General features: G+C 33.5%; 1 protein-coding gene across 24 annotated transcripts in view; it reads left to right on the top strand.

The window, feature by feature from the left end:
* ZBTB20 (zinc finger and BTB domain containing 20) overlaps positions 1 to 22,461 on the top strand; it is an 811,121-nt gene that overhangs the window by 189,248 nt on the left and 599,412 nt on the right. The window lies entirely within an intron of this gene.

Genomic DNA, 22,461 nt, shown 5'->3' on the forward strand with positions numbered 1-22,461 from the left:
ATAGCTGAAATTACTTAGAAAAGAGATTTGCCCAGTCACAAAGCCAATAGTATTTCTGTAGAGAAATGCTATTAGGGCAATAAGATAGATGTTCTTTATGGCAGTGGTTTTCATACATTTTCCTAATAATCCACAGAGATAAATACATTTAAATCATGACACTGTCTACATGCAGTCATATAATTAAAACAAAATTTCATAAGACAATATTTACCTTTCCTATGTGTTGCATTTTCCATTCTGTCCTCTAGTATCTCATCCCATTGTTGAAAAAAGCTTCCCTAGTGATTTCAGTATATCTTCCTAGTTGAAGATTGTTATTGGCCTATTTCCAGGATGTCTACCTTGCTGTCTTAAAGTCTGAGTCATCAGAAGACCTGCAGAACAGGGTTTGGTCACAAAGGGGTGAACTGAATATGGGGGATTTTCTGTTGTCATCTTCCTTGTTTATGGTTTATTGTCTTGAGTATTTGTCCACTAGTTTGACTGAAAAGGCCAGGGTTTAAGTTTGTCCCCTGCTTTTGTTGTGTTGTCCCAGTGACAATTGGAAAATAACTTGAGTAGTGAACTGGAAGTATATTTTGGGGGAACAAGATCATTCCATTCAGCTCCTGCTCCTATGAGCTGGGTTTGATTAGCATTTTTTACATACTTTTGTCCATATAGCATGTGTTTATCTTGTTGTTAGAGACCTTGGTATTATTTTTGTTTATATTGATCCTCCACCACTTAGTGCATGGATAGATATATCTGATTTTCAGCTAGAGTGTTCAGGTATACAGCTGAAGGTGCAGCTATCCTGTCTTTGTCTACTGCCATTTAGTAACTTGTCTAAGGGTCTCTGGAGCTGGAGTTATCAGAATTCTTTCATAGTTATAGGGGGGCTAATTGTGCTGGTTTACCCTGAGTTGGTGAAGGGCTCAAAGCCTGATCTCCAACTTTCAGGTAACCGTAGGGGCAGTAGTATCCTTCACCTCAGGGTTCAACTGCTCTTTATGGGATAATTGTATGGGATGACACAGAACTTCAGACTTCTACTTGGCAGACAAGAAGGTTCCTTTAGAATTACTATTCACCACTCTGTGGGTAGATGAGCTTTGTCAGCAGCAATGGCAACTGCAAGTGAAGACACCTTTGTTCCTTGGTATCACCTAGGGCAACATGGTGTCTACCTAGCTTCATAAGATGTTGTTCTAGCCAGAAGTCAATGAAGTTTTATGTTCCTCTGATACTTCCCTTGGAAGATGAGTGGCCTCTAACAGTATTCGCAGTTGAGTGCACTTTAGGTGCCCCAAACCTTATCTTAGCTTGGAAGAGACCAGTGACAATTCAACTTTCACTTATTCTCAGTGTTCTCATTGAAGCATGCTGGCACCGGCACTAACACTTAAACTCACACTGCTTAGTCGAATCCTTCTTAAAGTCAAAAACACTTTCTCAGATAATGCTATCTAAGGTAGGACTTTCTTATTAATCCATACCACAGTACCATGTTTACTTCCTATTTAGCATATTTTGCTATCTGTAAGAGTGTGTGTGTATATGTGTGTGTGTGTGTAATTAAAATAGAAACAAGAAGGACACATTAAACTTATTTCAGACTCATTACCTGATTTCTTTTAAGGATTAATATGTAGTAAAAATATACATATTTTTATAGCTACCTACCAACCACTTTACTGATTTTACAAGAAAATATTGGTTTTCTGTTTGTGAAATCATTTCACATTATTAAAATGGCCACTTTCTGATATTTGATTATTTTCCTAAGCAGAAACCACCTACCTTTTATATAACATTCTAAAGAATTGATTAATGGGGTTTAAAAACAAATATTTAAATCAAATATTCAACTTAACTGAAGTCAAAACCATTTGGATTACACAAATATTTAAAAAAAGTAGCAAGCCTGTTTCATAAAAGTATGAAAACTGCACTTTCACAGTGAGATTAGCAGAAATTCATTTCTGTATAACTTTATTTTCAATTTCCATCTTACAAAGATTTGACCTCCCCCATTCTCAGCTTTCTGCCTCTGCTGATACGATTTCTCTCTAGAGAACTAACCATTACTCTCACCAAAACTGTAGTTGGCTATATAAAAAAACCTTACTCATGTTGAGCTAAAAATTTGGTAAGGAATATAATCTCTTAAATGCTATTAAGTTTTTGAATGATCATGTGCCCTTTCTTATGAAGCTAATTTTTTCAGTTCTATGTTTTTCCTAATTATCTACTAGTCTATTACTGAGAAAAGGGTGTTGATATCTCCAAATATAATTGTAGATTTTTCCTTTTCACCTTTCGGTTCTGTCAGTTTTTATGTCTCCATGTATTTTGAAACTCTGTTGTTAGGGCATACAGATTTAGAATTATTATATATTACTGTCTGATTAACTCTTTAACATTATATGATGCACCTTGTATCACTAGCAGTTTTGTTCACTTTGAGATCTACTTTGTCCAATATTAATATAGCCATTCCAGCTTTATTATAATTAGAGTTTGCAGCACATGTACTTTTCTTCAAACCTACCTTTTTCATTATATTTGAAGTAAATTTGTTGAAAACTGTATAATTGGGTCATTTAAAAAATCCATTCTGATAATCTCTGTCTTTAATTGGTATATTTATGCCATTTACATTTAATGTAATTATTGTTACATTTCAATTAATGTCATTCATTTTATATTTTGTTTTCTGTTTGTTTCTTCTGTTTTCCTTTGTTTTTCATTTTCTGTTTTGTTTTGGGTTATTTGAACATTTTTTACCATTCAGTTCAAATTTATCTATTGTTCTGATGATGATATTTCTTTGTATAGTTGTTTTTAGAGGTTGTTCTAAAGTTGTTCAATATACATATCTTTTTATACTCTTCTTAGAATCAATATTTTATAGATTTAAATAGAATGTAGAAATCTTAAAACCATATAAGTCGTTTTACTCTCCTAGTTTTGCATTATTGTTGTGTCATATATTATATCTACATACATTGGAAGCCCTATCAGATAATGTTGTAATTTTGCATTAAATTGTCAAACATGTCTTAAAGAACCCAAGAGAATAATCGTTTCTTATATTTACTCATAGGTTTGTCACTTTTTTTCCTCTTCCTTCGTTCCTGATGTTCAGTGTTTATATCAATGGCAGTGTTGTATTATTTGCCTTCTTTCTGGAGAACTTCCTTTTAGCAAACGTTTTAGAGCAGGTATTTTTATACAGGATATAGAATTCTCTGTGCTCTCTCAGTGCTTTAGAAAAGGGGTGCCATTTCCTTCGGGTTTTCATGGTTTCTGATTAGACTTCCACAGTCATTTGAATCCTGTTTCCCTATAGATAATACGTGATTTTCTCTGGATGCTTTCAAGACAGTTTTCCCTGTCTTCAATCTCCAACAGTTCTGTTTTAATGTGTCCAGAGACTGATTGTTTTTGTTTTTCTTTCTGTTTGGGGTTTGCTATACTTCTTGACTCTGTGGGTTTATGTATTTCCCAGAATTTGAGAATTTTCTAGCCATTCTTTTGTCAAATGCCTTTTCAGAGTTATAATCTTAGTTAATTTTCTGCTGCTATAAAAGAATACCACAAATTGGATAATTAATACAGAACAGACATAATTATTTGGCTCACAGTTCTAAAAGCTGAGAAGTCTGAGGTCATGACACTAGCATCTGACAAGGGTGATCTCATGATGGAAGACATCATATGGCAAGAAAGCACATGACAGAGAGGAAATTGGGCCAAACTTATTCTTTTTATCAACAACTCACTCCTGTGATAACTAATAAACTCCCACTTTAATGACATTAGTCTGTCTTACTCACCTCCTAAAGGTCCTGACCCTCAACACTGTTACAATGGCAATTAAATTTCAACATGAGATTTGGAGGGGGCATTCAACACATAGCATACTCTTTCTTTTCTGCTTCTGTTAATATAATGACATGAATGCTAGACTTCTTGTTATTGTCCCACAGGTTTCTGAGCCACTTTTTTTTCTTTATTGCTCACATTGGATAATTTCAGTTGATCTATCTTAAAGTTTATTGACTAATTTCTGTATTATCTTTATTTTGTTGGAGACCATCCAGTAATATTTTGTTGTATTTTAAAAAATTTTTATTTTTCAGTTTTAAGCCTGTTTCTCATTGCTTGTTTCAGCATTTTTAGAATAGTAAATTTAAAGTTTTTGTCAAACAGTTCCAACATCTTTGTTGTTTTAGGTTTTATGTCCATTGATTATGTTTTCTCATGTGAGTTGACATGTTCCTAGTTCTTCATGTGCCTGGTGATTTTGGATTATTTCTTAGACATTCTTAATATCATGTTATGAGATTCTGAGTCATGTTTAAATTCTGTGGGGAAGGCTGACATTTTTGTTTTAATAGGCAATTGACCTGGTTAGTTTCAGGTTGTAAGATACAAGATTCCTTCTGTGGTTTCAATGTCAGATTTGTTTACAGTGCTTTTCAGGTCTCTTGTGTGTATACCAGTGAACAATCTTGGATGTAGGCATTGGTCTATCTGTTAATTTCATTCTCAATTTTATTCATATGCTGATTAAAATCAGATCCATGCATGTACAGCTAAAGATGAGCCCAGAATTTTATAACCCTGTAAGGTCACTTTCTGCAGTCCCTTTGTCTCTGTGCTCTTTCACTAGTATTTTTTAGTTTTCCTAGAGCTCCCCTTTGTGTCCTCCAGCCAGCAAGCTGGGGCTTTATTTACCTCATATGCGCATTTCTGTGACTATGCCCATATTTAAAGCTAAGTCACAGGAAAACAAAGAAAAAAATAAAAGCAATGGAAATTCTATGGCCATAACTGTTTTTAAAGATAATTTTTAAACGAAGTATTTTAATGCAGGAAAACATAGTTAAAAATTCAGAAATTATAAAAATATAGATAAGTGAATTTTCACAAAGTGAACATATTCATATAAGCAGCACCAGACCGATAAAAAACAAGTGAGCAGACCACAAAGATCCCTTTATCCATCTTTCCAGTCTCTACTTCCTCAGGATAACCACTATCATGACTTCTAATATTAGTTTATTTTTGAAAAATACAGAAATAGAATTATGTGATTATATATTCTTCTGTATATGGCTTCTTATGCTCACATTTCTGAGATTCATGTATATTATGTTGCATTTACATGTGCTTGCAGATTTTAAAACTATTTTATTGCTTTATAATATTTCCAAGTATTAATATAATCACAATTTTATTATTATTATTTTCAGCTCTTCTACTATAGATGGGCATTTGGCTTATTTCCAGTTTGAAGCCATTATGAATTGTGGTGGCCACATGCATATTCTACTACACGTCTTGTTTTACATATTTAAGCATTCTTACTGGGTATATGCTGAGGAGTGATATTGCTGGTATGCTTATGTTCAGCTTTAGTAGATAGTGCCAAATAATTTTCGATGTTATTGTACCAATTTACATTATCAGTAGCAGCACAGTAATGCCCTCCCCTCCACTTGATTCATGATTTCAGTTTCCACAGTTTCAGTTATCCGTATTCAACTGCAGCCCAAATTTTATCATCCCATATCATCACAAGAAGGGCTCACCCTTAAGTACAAAAAGATGTTTTGAGAGGGAAATAGAGAGAAGAGAAGGGAGGGAGACCACATTCATATAACGAGTATAGTGCTATAATTGTTCTATTTTATGATTATGTTGTTAATCTCATACTGTTCCTAATTTATACATTAAATCTTAGCATAAGTATTTATGTATAGGAAAAAAAAAAAAACATAGCATATGTAGGATTGGGTGCTATTTGTAGTTTCAGGCATCCACTAAGGGATTTGGAGTGTATTCCCCATGGATAAAGGGGGACTACCGTATAAGAGAGGTCCTATTGTTCTACTTGTTGAAAACACTTAGTATTATCTGTCTTTATTCATTTTAGCTTTTCAGGCATGTGTGACATGGTAGCCGGTGGTGGCTTTGGTTTGCATTTCTCTAATGATTAATGAAATTAAACATCTTTTCCTATGTTTATTTTCCACTTGGGTATCCTCTTTTGTGATTTGCATGTTGAAAGGTATTGCCCATTCTCCAGTTGGGTTTGTTACTGTTTTTATTATTAAGTTATTGGGATTTCATTTTATATTCTGATACATACTTCTTTGTCAGATATACTTATTACAGATATCTACTTTTATTCTGAGGCTTATGTTTTTACTGTCTTATAATTGTCATTTTTTCTTTTTTGAGACAGAGTTTTACTCTGTTGCCCAGGCTGAGTGCAGTGGTGTGATCTTGGCTCACTGAAACCTTTGCTTCCTGAGTTTGAGTGATTCTCCTGCCTCAGCTTCCCGAGTAGCTGGGATTATAGGCGCACACCACCATGCCCAGCTAATTTTTGTATTTTTAGTAGAGATGGGGTTTTATCGTGTTGGCCAGGCTGGTCTCAAACTCCCGACCTCAGGTGATCTGGCCACCTTGGCCTCCCAAAGTGCTGGGATTACAGGCATGAGCCACCACGCCTGGTCTTATAGTTGTCTTTTGGTAACAAAAGTTTTCTATTTTAATGTATCTCAATGATCAATTTCTTCTTGTGGAGCTAGTGTTTTATATCCTGTTTAAAACCGAAACAAAAAAATGGAAAAGCTTTTCCTTTGTTATATTCTAGAATCTTTATTGTTTGCCATTAAAATCTAGGTCTGCATTTTACCTGAAATTCATTTTTTTGTGTGTTAGGTGTGAGATGGGGACAAGGATGGACAGGATTCATTTTTTCTTTTTAAAAAATTGATCAAGTGCCATTTGTTGAAAAGGTTGTCCTTTCCTTGAGTACGTCAGCAATAACTTTATTATAAATGTAGTGCCTACATATTCATGGATGTATTTCTGGACTCTTATTCCATGAATCTGTTTATTTACTCTTGCATCAATGATGCATGACTAAATAGTGAACATTTAGAAGAAATCTTAATATCTGGTAGTGTAAATCTTTTAGCTATGCTCATCTTTTTAGATTCTTTTAGTTAGTCTTGTTCCATTTTATTTCTATAAAAATGTTAGAATCTGCTTGTTAATCTCTACAAAATGTAATCTGCTGGGATTTTGATTGAGATGGTATTTTGGGAATACTGATATCTAATCTATAAATGTATTATAATTCCCACTTATTTTATTCTTCTTTCATTTCTTCAGTTTTCTGCACAGTGGACTTGCATACTTTTTGTTAGATTCATTTCTACAATTAGATTTTTTAATGCTCTTGTAATTGGTAGCATTTTAAGTTTTATTTTCTAAATGTGTATTGTTACTATATAGGAAAACAATTCATATCTATCTATCTACCTACCTACCTATCTGTCTATCTATGACACACACACACACACACACACACACACACACACACACACACGGGGGTGGGGGGGGAGAGAGAGAGAGAGATTCACCTATTCACCTTGGCCAGGAAACTTGCTAAATTTACTTATTAATTGTATTAGACTTTGTGGTTTCTTTTGAATTTTTTATAACACAATCATGTTTTCTGTGAATAACTACAGTTTTATTTCTACCTTTTCATTCCATATAACTTTAACTTACAAATATTTTTGACTTGTTGCACTAGCTAGGACCACTGTGTGCACAGCTAGGACCACTAGTATAACATTTGTTCTAGGTTTGGGTTTCGCTTTTTTGAAAATTGTAAATTTCCTTTATCCACTAGAGAACTTCTCTTCAACTCGTGAGTTTGCTGAGTTGACCTTGTTGTTTTATATATGTGTTTCTGTGTTGTCTATTTTGTTTTGTGTTGTTTTATAAATCACAAGGAATATTCACATATATTTCTGGATTTATTGAGATCATAGGATTTTTGTTTTCTTAATATGTTTACCTAGTAAATTTAATTAATTTATTTTTGAATGTTAATCCACCCTTGCATTCTTAGAATAAACTCTACTTGATATTGTATTATCCTTTTCATAGAGAATTTGATTTTCTTAATATTTTCTTTAAGATATTTCTATTTGCATTCAAAAGAGAGATTAGCCTGTAATTTTACCTTCTCTTAATGTTCTTGTCAGGTTTTCTCTGCATAGTTGTATTATTCTCATAAAATGAGTTGGGAAGTATTCCCTTTATTTCTACCCTTGGAAGAGTTGTATATGATTGTTGCAATTTTTTTTTTCATTAAATTTTTGAAATAATTTACCTGTGAAACTATTTGAGTCAGAAAGTTTTGTGGAAATATTTTTTTAGTTTATCTTTTATTTGTATAAAGTTAAGTATACAATTGTAATTTTGTTACATAGATATATTGCATAGTGGTGAATTCAGAGCTTTCAGTGTATTCATAATCTGAATAACACACATAGTACCCATTAAATAATTTCTCATATCCACCCCCTTCCTCCTCACCCTTCCCAGTCTCCACTGTTTATCATTCCACCCTCTATGTCAATGTGTGCACATTAGGTAACTCCCACTTATAAGTGAGAACATAGGACATTTGTCTCTCTGTTTTTGAGTTATTTCACTTATAATAATAGCCTCCACTTCCATTCTTATTGCTGCAAAAGATGTGATTCCATTCTTTTTTATGGCTGGATAGTATCCTATTGCATACATATTTCACACTTTTAATCCAATCATCCATTGATGGACGTTTAAGTTGATTCCATATCTTTGCTATTGTGACTAGAGCTATGATAAACATATGAGTATAGGTATATTTTTGGTATAATAATTTCTTTTGGGGGCTAGATACCAAATGGTGGGATTGTTGGATTAAATAATAGATCTATTTTTGGTTCTTTTAGAAATCTCCATATTGTTTTCCATAGTGATCGTACTAATTTACATTCCCACCAGCTTATACCGGTGTATAAGCATTTCCTTTTCTGCAGTTCTTTGACAAGATCTGCTATTTTTGGTCTTTTTAAGTAATAACTGTTCTGACTAGTCTAAGATGATCTCTCATCGTGATTTTAATTTGCATTTCTTTAATTAGTGATGTTGAGCCTTTTTTCACACGTTTCTTGGCCATCTGTCTGACTTCTTTTGAAAAATGGCTATTCATGTCTTTTGCCCACATTTTGATAGGATTATTTGTTTTGTTGTTGTTGTTGAGTTGTTTGAGTTCCTTGTAAGTTCTAGATATTAGTCCTCTGTCTGACTGATAGTCTGTACATATTTTCTCCCATTCTGCAGGTCGTCTGTTCACTCTTGATTATTTCTGGGCAGAAGCTTTTTAGTTTAATTAAGTACCATTTGTCTGTTTTTGTTTTGGTTTCTTGTGCTTTTGGGGTCTTACTCATGAATTCTTTCTCTAGACCAGTGTCCAGAAGAGTTTTCCAAATCAAATATTCATGTCTTTTAAAAGATGTACTATGAGGGATTTCCATTTCTTCTTGTGTCCATTTTGGTAATATGTGTTTTTCAAGGGATTTATACGTTTCATCAAATTTTTCAAGTTTATTGATGTAAACTTGTTCAACAGATCTTATTGTCTTTGTACTATGTCTATAGCATCCGTAAGAATACTCCATTTTTTTCATTCCTGTTAAGATTATTTGTCCTTTTCCATCTTTAAAATTTGTGTTTCTAGAGGACTATTACTATATTTGTCTTTCTTTACAAAAATACACCATTTTTTGACTTTTATCAAGTTTATCTATTGCTTTGCTTGAAAATATTTGATGTATTTTATAATAACCATTTGTTACTAATTTTGAGCTTAATTCAATTATGGTCAGAGAAGATATTCTATATGATATAAATACTTTGAAATTTATTGAGGCTTGCTATATTACTCAATTTAAGGATACTTTTGGTACACGTTCTATGTGCACCTGCAAATATGTGTATTTTGTAGCTATTGGGTGCACGATTCTGTACATATAAATTGATCAAATTTGCTAAATCTTGGTGTTCAAAACCTTTATTTATCTACCAACTTTTTACCAAGTTCTATCATTTACTGAGAGAAATATGTCAAAAATTTCTAACATGATTGTGTATTTGTTTATTTCACCTTTTAGTTTGGTCAATTTTTACATTTTAAGCTTATGTTGTTGGTTTGTACAGATTTGGAACTGTGATATCTTCCCAGTAGATTAACTAGTATTATGTAATGCTCTTCTTGTACTATTTCTTTTCATTCTATTTAGACTGATACGATAATGTATAGTGATATTAGCCTTCTTTTGGTTGGTGTTTGGTAAATTATTTTTAGTACTTTTCCTTTCACATTTTCTGTATACTTATTTTTAAGGTATGTGTCCTGCAAATAGCATATTATTAATGGTGATTTTTAATTCGAAGTCTGACATTGTCTGTCAATGCAACTTTTAAATTTACATTAACTGCACTTACTAATATTTGTTGATTTAATTCTATCATCTTACCGTACTTTTCTATTTTTTCTACCACTTTTATGTTTCCCATTTCTTCTCTCCTAACTTCTTTTTATTAATCAGCCTTTTTATTTCATTTCCCCCTCTTTTAACTTGCTAATTATATATTTTTAATTTTTCTTAGTGGTTACCCTAATGAGCTCTTCTGTAACTTATACCTTTTATCTCTTTTCGATGAAGATTTTTATTTGTCCCTCTCTCATTTTTTGTCTTATCATTGTACTGAATTATAATTCTTCAAGTGCTCTAATTCCTAAAACATTATTTTTATTTTTCTATATTTGTACACATACTAACCTTGTCTGTGTACTTTTTTTTATTTTGCATTTCTATATCATTGAGATGCTTTTCCTTTTACTTGAAAGATGCCTATTAGTGTTCTTTTGTAGTATGAATCTTTCGGTGAAATATTTCCGCAGTTTTGTCTTTCTGAAAATATTTTTATTTTGACTTTTTAAAAGAATACTTTCATTGGTTAGAGAATTCTAGGTTGGTATTTACTTTTTTGTGTATATATGTGTTTTGCTTTATTTTTATTTTACTTTTGATTGACAAGTAATTATATATATTTATGAGGTACAATGTGATGTTCAATATATGTTTACATTGTAGAATTAAATCAAGCTAATTAACATTCATCACTTCAAATACTTATCATGTTTTTATGGTAAGAACATTTAAAGTATACTTTCAGCAGTTTTAAAATATATAATACACTATTATAAATTATAGTGATCATGCTGTGCAATCGATCTCTAAAACTTATTCTTCTTGTCTAGCTGAAACTTTGTGCTTTTTGAATAACATGTCCCCTTTCTTCATCATCATCCAACACTCAGCCTCTACTAACCACCATTTTGCTCTCTGTATCTGTTGCCTTTTTGGATTTCACACTTAAGTGAGATCATGCAGTATTTGTCTTTCTGTGTCTGGCTTATTTCACATAACATAATATCTTTCAGGTCCACATATGTTGTTGTAAATGACAGGATTTCTTTATTTTCTAAGGCTGAATATTATTCTGTTGTGTGTATTGAACACATTTTCTTTATCTATTTGTATGTTGATGCCACTTAGGTTGCTTCCATATCTTAGATATTGTGAATAATGCTATGATGAATGTGGGAGAGCAGATATCTCTTCAACATACTCATGTCAGTTCCTTAGGATATATATCCTGAAGTCAAATTACTGGATCATATGGTAATTATATTTGTAGTTTTTGAAGAGTCTTCATATTGTTTTTCATAATGGCTGTACCAAATTTGTATTCCTACCAACAATGTATGAGAGTTTCATTTTCTCCAAATTCTTGCCAACCTTTGCTATCTTTTAACTTTTTGAAGGTAGCCTAACAGGTGCAAGGTGATCTCATTGTGGTTCTAATTTGCTTTTCCTTAATGATTAGTAATGTTGAGCATTTTTTTCATATATCTGTTGGCCATTTTTATGTCTTCTTCTGAGAAATGTCTATTCAGATCTTTTACTCATTTTTTAATCAGGTTATTTAGTTTTTGTTGTTGTTTGGTTTTCTTAGGTTGATAGTTACTTTTTGAAAGCATTTTAAAGATATCATGGCTTTGTTCTCTGGCTTCAGTTGTTTTTCATGAGCAATCAGTTATCCAACTTACTAATCCTTACAAAGTAATGCATTTTTATTTTTCTGGCTATTTTGAGATTGCCTTTTTGATTATTGTATATTTTTAAATAGTTTTACAAATAGGCTTTTTTTTTTTTTTTTTTTTTTTTTTTTTTTTTTTTTTTTTTTTTTTTGTAGTTGGTTTCTGTGTGTTTATCCTGCTTGGGGTTCTTAAACATTCTTGAATTTGTGGCTTGATGCTTTTGCCAGTTTTGGAAAATTCTTGGCCATTATTGCTTTGAATTTTATTTCTGCCTATTCTCCTTACCCTTTCCTTCTAGGACTAGAGATATTTGTATGTTAAACATTTTTAACCTTTTTCCTATATATCTCTAATGCTTCTTCTTTTGTTATCATCTTTATTTATTTCTTTGTTTTATTCTGGATATTTTCTATTAACCTATTTTCAAGTTCATAAATCGGATCTTCTGTTGTGTCTAACTGGCTGCAATTGAGTTATTAATTTTGTTTTATTGTTAGTTCTAGAATAATCTTTGGGTTTTTAATATAAATCCCAGTTCTCTGATTATTCTCACTATTTTTCCTCTACCACTGAAACCATATTTATCACTGTTTTCTTTTAAAAGACTGTATCTGATAATTCTTTAATCTGTATCATTTTTGAATTTATGTTTTTGTCTATTATTTTTTCTCTGTTTGGTTCTTTGATCCTAATTCCTAGCGTGTTTGATGATTTTTACATATTAAAAATTTAGAGTGTTTTGTATGGTATTATATGTTTCCATGGGGATTTAATTTTCTCCTCACAGATTATTAGAATAAAGGTAATTTACCTTAATCTAATCAAGGATTAAGACAATTCGCAGTTGGGTTTCCATCTTTGTGATGGCTACTCTAGTTATGGTTTTCCCTTAGTTTTACAAATAGTCATTTAGAGGTTCAAATAAAATTCTGGAGTGCTTTTCAAGTCGTCACTAAAATCCAGTTTTTTGCTTCGTTGGTATAAGACTACTGAATATTCTTTTTAATGTCCTAGTATTCAGGTTGCTGTTTTCTGCTTGTTTCTCTTTTGATTTTCTCACTCCAAGAAAGAGGAACTGGAAATGTTTTAGGGGTTAAAAGTGGAAAAAGAATACAGGCCTCACCTCATTGCATTTACATTTTATCCAGGATCTCTATTCCTCATGTCTTGACTATGCTGACAGCTCCAAAGTGTAATTTGTGCCCTCCTCTCTTTACAAGACTTCTTAATGTTCTAATCTGGAGCTTTGTGCTCCGTCTTGCATCCTGTTCTACTTAGGAAACAGCAAATGCCTTGAATTTGAAAAGTAGTAAACAACATAGGGCTTACTTTAATGCGTTTACTTCCTTTTGGACGACTGAGTTTTGAGTTGAAATTACTTTGGTTGGTGCCTGGTGCCTTCAAATAGTTTTTAAAATAATTTCATTTTATTCAGCTTTAATAGTTTTCCTCAATGAGAGGGGTGATTTGATATAAGCTACTCTATCATAGTAGAACTGGAGTTCTTCTTATGATGCTAATTTGATTGACATGATAGTTGAGGGAGGGTGGTAGTTAACCACTATGTTTCTTTACAAAGTAACTTCTGCAGACATACCTCTTTTTCCATATGTATTTTATACTCCCCTCTATATGAATTTCTTACAAATATTTGAATGTATATATTATTCTTTCAGTATTTAAGTGTACAAAAAGAAGTTTATTTGCATTATATAAATAGATTAATCTCTATTTGAATGCTTATAGTAATTTCCTTAGCTAAAACTATACTGTTCTGATATTGAAAAATCACCAAAAATAACATTATTTATAAAAGAAAGTTGGTTATCCCTGGTACAAAGGAAATTTTCTAATTTAGGTAATTACATGCATTCTGAGAATCCAAATAATAATAATAGACTAGGAGGCTATAACTAAATTATTTATTAAACTGTGACTAATGCTTAACTGTGTCATAATGGTGCTAGGTTCCTTTCACAATAGGTAAAGGAATTTATAAGGGGAAGTCGGTATTATTTAAAAACTGATTTATGTATATCTTGTATACATAGTGATATAGTAGTGAATAACTAGGCATAGACAGTACTTTTGTACATGGGATATAAACAGTTTTCAAAGTTATTTTGATTTGTTAATTTTTTTCCTGAAATATTGTCACCTCCCTGGATAATGTGATAAACCGTGCATAATGTAATATTTGGTTAGTAAAACAATCATCAGCAGATAAATATCAGTGTTTGTATTAGGAGATGCAATACTGGGAACCTGGTTAAAATGAAACAGTTTTAATAAAACTTGAACAGTGTGGACCTGGATAAGCACACCTATTTGGACAACATGGAGATTTATTTATTGTTACTAATAATCTATATATTTTCCAGTGGTGATAGTATCAAAAGTTAAACACTTTCTGAAACAACAAATGAAAAATAAAACTACCAGTTTATTATTCCAGAAGCTATAGTCTTTAGTTATCTTTTGACTTACATTCACTTTTGCCCTACTCATCAGAGACATATCTTTCTTTCTAACATCTCAATTGTTTATCACATGCCTGCTTACCAGTTGCCTGTTATGGTTGATGAAAATTTATGGTTCTAAGCGTGTTTTTACAGAATTTGGGAAAACATTGCAAATCATGAATTCTATTGATTTGAAAGCATTTTAAAAACCTGAAGTAGGAGTCTAACTCCAGCTAAATGTTATTGTCAGGTCAGTCTCTTTTTTGTACTATAATTTCTCTTTCACAAAATGAGACTTGTAAAACATTTATGTTAGATACTCAAAGTCATTATAAGAACTAAATGAAGAGATGTATGTGAAAATCTTTTCCCAAAGCAAAAACTGTTATGTAAATGTAAGAGATTATTATTGTTATCCCTGTCATTATTAGTGCTGATGGTAGCAGATGAGTTTAGCACTGCACAGATGCATAAAACAGTTTTGATGAAACTTTTCTGTAGTTTGCCAGGTGATGAATATGAGGTATGCCCTCCTATCTGTAACTTACTGACATCCTTTGTATTTTTATTTTTGTTATTTTACTTCTTTTTTAAAATGACACCAAATTCACTCTATGAATTTTAGGAGATCAACTTGGTAATAGGCTTGGATTAATTCCTTCATCAGTAACAATGAGTTATAAATTCAGTGAATTTAACAAACTGGGAAAGGATTCCATCTTATTAAGAATAGGTCCCGTAAGGTCCTTGAATGCATTTCATTCATTGTTGAGTAGAGGAGCGATAGGCTCCTCTGGAACAAACTTACTGAATTACAAAGAGGAAATGGTTTATCCTTGAACCATTATGAAATTCAGGCAATGGATGATATTTACCCAAGGCCAATATTGTAACATAAACAGAAAATACTAACTCCTTTAAGGCAATGTGCATTATTTTAATTCATGTAATCATTAAATTAATTACTTAAAGATCACAGATCATTTATTGATGGATTTTAAAGGAAAATAAATATGCATAAGCTGAATAAGAAGATTAAGAAGATAGGTATGCATTACATCAGAATGTCCTTCAAATAGACCTGGAAAACACATTTGTCTAATTAGGGTGCATGACAGCAGTCTGTGAAACTAGTTCTTTTAAGCAAATAGAGGTCTACCCTGAGAGGGTTTGGCAGACTATAGTAGGACTCAGGATACTTTCCATGGTCCAAAAAAAAAAAAAAATCAGAAATGAATGAATAATTCCTCCTTTCTTAGTTTATGTGAATTAATCAAATTGCAATTACATTGTCACTAATGTGCATAATGAAGAGAGTCTGAAAAGGCAATGAAAAGCACTGTATTTAATGGACAGGTATCTTTAGGATATGGGACATATGGGCTTAAATTATGCACTTTCTATAAACAATTCTAGAATAGAGGGCCAAAACATACCCTTTCTCATTTTACACTGTGACCTTTGATTTGCTTGCACAGTACCTGGCAAATGGTTACTCTCAAACTGTTCAATCACCTGTTGAAAAATGAATGCGCTAATGAACACACATACCTACATATACAGAAGATACTCCTTACAATGACGGTGAAACACCTATACTGAATAGTCATAGAAGAGCATATGAAACATCAGTTTTCATTTAGAAACCCAATACAACAATTAAAATAAAACCATTCTCTTTTCCTTTCCCATCTTTGGCTTTGTTCAGTGTTATGTTGGAGCCATGAAACTGTTTTCCAGAATTTGTGTTTAGAGACTGGGTCTTGGTGTGTCACCCAGTCTGGAGTGCAGTGGCATGATAATCACTCACTATGGCCTTGGATCCTCCTGCTTGGGCCTCCCAAAGTGATGGTATTGTAGGAGTGAGCCACCACAACTAGTGCCATAATTATTAAGACAGTATTCTTCAGATATTTTTATTGTCATCTTTGTTTTCTCTTCTATAGCTTCATATTTCCCTGCTTACTTCGATTCTAAATCATTTTAACTATTTTGCTTTTTTTGCCTTTTTATTTTGAATGCTTCCTTCCCTTAGCTAATGGTCATACATTTTAATAAAGAAAATTTGGAAAATTCAAAAATGCAAAAAAAGCTTCCTATTACTACCATATTGGTCTACTTTCTGCCAGTCTTAAAATATGTATCTTTTCAAAGCCTTGAATTTTAAAAGTTATAACATATTTTATCTCTATTTTCAATTTTACTTAAAATATAAGTATTTTTCCATTGTAATAACCACAGCATTTTTGGTAAAGTAGACATACTATAGCTACTTAACCAATCCTTATGCTTGGACATTTAAATTGTTTCTACCTTTCAATTATTTTTTAAAAGACTGTGATGAGCATCTTTGTTCATAAAACTTTTTATCATTATTATGTTGGTATTTAGATTGCTTCCTTGAGATAGATTCCTAGAACTGGAATAAAGTCATATGTAGTGGTCATGCAGGTGTCTTTCTCAGCTCTGTTTTCAAGAGGAGCTTTTGTGGAGAGCATAATTGACAGCCTCCAACTGCTATACCTGTGGATCCACCACAACATTCACACCGAAACCATCCTTCTTTGGAGCTGCTTCCACCCAGTGACTGAACATGTCAGGAATACCAGATCCAGGACATTTCTGCCCAACACTAGATTCTTCTAATGGGTAACTCTGGTTCAGGGACTCCCTACCAACCTAGCTGAGACTTTCTTTTTTGTATTGTTTAAGGAATAATGAGAAGAAAAAAAGTCTGTACATATTCAATACAGATGCAACTCTTTTTTCTAGAATATATTTTTTTATTATACTTTAAGTTATGTGATATATGTGCAGAACATGCAGGTTTGTTACATAGGTATACACGTGCCATGGTGGTTTGCCACACGCATCAACCTGTCATCTACATTAGGTATTTCTCCTAATGCTATCCCTCCCATACCCCCCCACAACCAGACAGGCCCCAGGGTGTGATGTTCCCCTCCCTGTGTCCATGTGTTCTCATTGTTCAACTCTCACTTATAAGTGAGAACATGTGTTGTTTGGTTTTCTGTTCCTGTGTTAGTTCACTGAGAATGATGGTTTCCAGCTTCATCCATGTCCCTGCAAAGGAGATGAACTCATCCTTTTTATGGCTGCATAGTATTCCATGGTGTATATGTGCCACATTTTCTATATCCAGTCTATCATTGATGGGTGTTAAAGACTTAAACATAAGACCTAAAACCATAAAAACACTAGAAGAAAACCTAGGCAATACCATTCAGGACATAAGTATGGGCAAAGACTTCATGACTAAAACACCAAAAGCAATGATAACAAAAGCCAAACTGACAAATGGGATCTAATTAAACTAAAGAGTTTCTGCACAGCAAAAGAAACTGTCATCAGAGTGAACAGACAACCTACAGAATGGGAAAAAAATTTTGCAATCTATCCATCTGACAAAGGGCTAATATCCAGAATCTATACAGAACTTTAAACAAATTTTTTATTTTATTTTATTTTATTTTTAATTTTAATTTCTTTTTTTTTTTTTTTGAAACGGAGTCTCACTCTGTGCCCAGGCTGGAGTGCAGTGGCGCATTCTTGGCTCACTGCAAGCTCCGCCTCCCAGGTTCGTGCCATTCTCCTATCTATTAAAATGTATTCGTTTTACTAATTTATTCATTCATTAAAAAACTTTACTTATAATTAATAGTTATAATACTTTTTTTGTGGCATTTTTGACAGTGTATTTGAATGAGGGTCTCATTCAATACTTATCTACCAGTGTTTGGAGTAAAGTATGTATGTGGAAGAAATGTAATGATTGCTCATTTACTCAGGCTAAACTAAAATCATAGATGGTATTTATGATTTGCCAGCAGCAGTAGTGGTAGAATCCACCATCTCCTGACTCTCAGGAAAGACAAATAGTTTTAACATTTCTGTGATTATATTGCATATGTGTGTGTGCACATGCATGTGTGCATGCATCAGTGTGAGTGTGTATGAGTTTGTATGAGTTTGCAGTGTTTTTCGGATGAGAGGTAAAGCTTAAAATTCCTTAAGTTGTATTTTATTAATTTCTTTTAACAATTTTGTTTTTTCTTTTGTTTTTCCTCCACTGTCGTTTTTCCACCTTTATTTCCAAGGTGTCCCTGATCATCTGATTCCTATCAGGTAGTTAAATTATGCAGGTGCCAATCTCTGTGTCCCCAAACACACATAGCTAATCAAGAATAAAGCCATTTATTGTAAATTTACCTCTAGAATGAGCCCTCCTTTCTCTGATTTTGAGGATGGATAGATGCTCATTATGATCTGGTAGACAATTACAACGTGCACATTTAGAGTGTAGGTGGATAGAAGAGTACTCTGCGTTAGGTGTTAAGACTTTTATTTTACTCATTTAAAGACAAAGATTTAAATGTGCTTGTTTAAATTCAACAAGCCCTTAGAGCCATGAGGCCTTGGGGGTAAGAGGTGCTTAAAACCAAATAGCACAGGAGCTGAAGAAGTAATTATATGCCAGATTGAAGATGGAGCTGAACAAAGACTGAGCTGATCTGGGAACAGGGGATGGCCAACTGAATTATGTCCCAGGTATCTACAGTCCGAGAAAGCAGACTGGAAAACATGCTGCTTCATACATTTTACCAAAGTTTACAAAATGCAATAATTTTCAGATGGTTTACTAATCTTATTTACCCTTCTTTTCTGCATTTTTGCTTTAACATAATTTTTTTTAAAAAGAAAATTTTAATTGGAAGGATGTTTTGAGTCAAGAATACAACACTTCATAATGTAACATGTATTCTGGATTCAAGGTGGCAGGAAATAAAAAATAATTGGAGTGGAATTTCAATGTCTTTATTTCCCTGAAGACCAGCCTTTAAGAGCTTCCTCAAGTGTGTCTCCTCTTCCTAAAGGTAACGTGGTGGGGAAGGGAGAAGGTAGGAATTACTTTGACAAGATTTTAGTTATTCTAAATCAGTGTGATTAATTTTATCTTAAAGACTTAAAATGTCCCACATTCCCTAGTTGCCAAGAACATGGTAGGGAGGAGACAAAGTATATGTTCTTTGTTTCAAAGTCTTTCGCAGAGAGTCTGGTCTATTAAGAACAAATTCGAGGACTACGTAGTAGGGCTTAGAAGTTACCATGACCCAAATTGATTTTTTCATTTCTCTTAAAGTTGATGGCTCATTTTTTGATGAAAGTAGAAACCATATCTATAAAAACTAATTTTTATAGGCATATCAAATCTGACCATAAAACAGAAAGCGATTTTACATTTCTACAAACATATTATTAAATAAGCTCACTGTGAGTATACAAGTACTATATGCATTTTTGCCTATGAAAATCTTTTTAAAACTGAAGAAATTTTGAAACTTTGGTGATGATAATTAACAATTATATGTTAAAAGCCAATATGGAAGCCTATTTTGTCATAACATTATAACAAGGCAACAAGTTTTAACTGAACAATGGATTTCTGAGCTTCTAAGCAAATGCATTTTGACCTGTTATTTTTCACTATATGCAAATTTAGAAGAGACTCAGTTTATCATGACCTGTATGATACGTCTTAGAATGTTAAAAAGAAAAAAGAGGATAGAAAGAGGAAGGGCCACAGTACACATAAATCTTGCCTGCAGCTTCCACTAAAGTTACTCTGGAAAGTAACTTAAGGAAAAGAGATGATTGATTGATTTATTCAAATTTGGTGCTATTTGTTAATCCCCAAGTATGTTCTAGGCGTAGATACTATGGTTAAAAAATATATAAGGCAAATACCTGATTTGGAGGAGCTTATTTTCAGTGGGAGGTAAAGGAGGAGGAAAAGGATATCAGAAAAAGGAATGAGCAATTTCAGAAAAGACCAAAGTGCTGTGGCAGAGGTAAGCATAGATTTGAGGAATGGTGGGCAGCAAAGTAAAGAAGGCTTTCCTGAAGAGGTCGCAGCTAAGTTGAGATCTAAAAGATGAGGAGGACTCTGCCAGGGAAGAGTCTAGAAATGGGAAAGTTGGGGAAGGGTACATTTTAGGCAGTAGGAACAGTGCTTGGTGCAAAGACCCATAGGTGTAGGGTTTCAACAGATCAATAACTCGAGATTCATGCATTAGGGATATAAGAGAGACAGAAAAAGGCAAGTATATAAGGGGTTCTTGTGTTCTAAGGTGGGGTGTTCAGAGATGGAGAGGTGCCAGATTAATGCTGCATTTACCTTGACCCTTTCCTGTGCTATTAATAGGGAAGAAAGGAAGGATGGTTATGAATGCAGTGCAAGTGAGGTAGCAAAAAATTGAGCTGATGACCTTTGTTTTCTCATTGGGATAGAGAGCAGATTGCTGATACTGAAGGGGACGGGGTAAGTGGAATAGGAGATTTAATAAAAGTGGGAAAATTTGAAATAGATGTAAAATATACTAAAGTAAACAGATAATTAGGGAAACATGGAAGGATTATTAAGCAACATTTGGGGCCCAGCTAAGCTTAGAAGCTATAGATGTGTAGTGGTTATAATCTGTGAGTGTATGTGACCCACTTTAGCTGTTGCAGTTCTAGGATTGGAGAAAGCAGATAGCTGGACTGCTCTAGGCCTGGGTTTTCACCTGTGTTGATGCTCTTCCTGTTTCCTTCCACTGTTCACCTCTTGTCACAGAAGACTGCTTATTGCTGATACTGTGACTGTCTGCCTGAAGGCATTTTTTTGTGTGTGGCTGCTGAGCAGGTTTGGGTCACAGTGTTGGACAGGCTTTAAGTACCAAATAGTAACTGTCACTAGAAGAAGACTTAAGCAAATAACTCTTAGCAAGTTAGTGGATTACACTAGCATCCTTACCCTTCACATGGAATAACTGTGAAGCATGTTCTATACTGTTTTCCAAAGTATCCCAGTAGGACTAAACTCATTTCCCATAGCAGTAACTTGCTTAGTAATTGCACCCTTTTTTGGCTTTGTCCCCATTTCGTTTATGGCAATGTAACAAACTACCCCGAAACAAAGGGGCTTAAAACAACAAAGATATGTTATTTTTTTACCAATCTTTGGTGTGCCCAGGCTTAGATTAGTAATAGCTTGGGTCACTCATGTAGTTGCACTTGACTGGAAGCCTGCCTGTCTGGATCAGGAATGACTATGATGGCTTTACTTATGGGTTTTGGGCCTCAGCGCAATGTGTAGAATGTCTGGGGTCTGTCTGGGCCTCTCTCTTCCCATTGGTTCTCATCATTCACTAATCTAGCCTGAGCTTCTTTACATGGATCTGCATCCAAGGAAAGCAAAAGAAGAGGCTGCCAGGACTCTTATAGCCTTGGCTTAGAACTAGCGTAACATCACTTCTGCCGCAATCTATTGTTCAAAAAAGGGCACATGGTCAATGCAGATTCAAGAGTGCAGGAAACAAACTCTGCCTCTTGATGGGAAGAGCAACATGCTAGAGCAAGGCTTTGAGGAACTATTGATGGTTATCTTTGCAAACATTCTATCTTATTTCCCTTTTCCACCTTTCATCCTTTCTTCCTTACCAGTGTTCCATGGGGTTGTTCCCCACATAAATTATTTGTACTAAAATTCTCATCTTAGATCTGTACTAAGAGAGCTTGGTAAGTAAGATAGGAAAACCAAGAAGTGAACTGAAAATATTTCCAAGAGAATAGTGATGGCTTCGTATGGGTTCTGTGCTAGGTGACAAAAACAATGTAAAAAGAGTTGCAAGAGCAGAAAGCTAGAGAGGCCTAGGGATTGATAATATCTATGATGTCAAATAATTAGATATGATAAGTTTGGCAGGGTGAGAAGGCTGGCAGGAAAGGAGACTATGATTCTAGGTCCGGCAGTGGCAGAATGTACCTTGGGAGACTCCAAGGAGCAGAAACCATGGATCAAAGACAAAATTTTGTTGATCAGCCTGTGGACAGGCTGCTGCTATCACCTTAGTGAAGCTCACCATTTTTGAAATAAATTCTGTGGATTGGATATTAGGCAAATACTCCTTCAGCTTGTTGTAC

The sequence above is a fragment of the Macaca thibetana genome, chromosome 2 (genome assembly GCF_024542745.1).
Source record: "Macaca thibetana thibetana isolate TM-01 chromosome 2, ASM2454274v1, whole genome shotgun sequence".
Taxonomy (NCBI): domain Eukaryota; kingdom Metazoa; phylum Chordata; class Mammalia; order Primates; family Cercopithecidae; genus Macaca; species Macaca thibetana.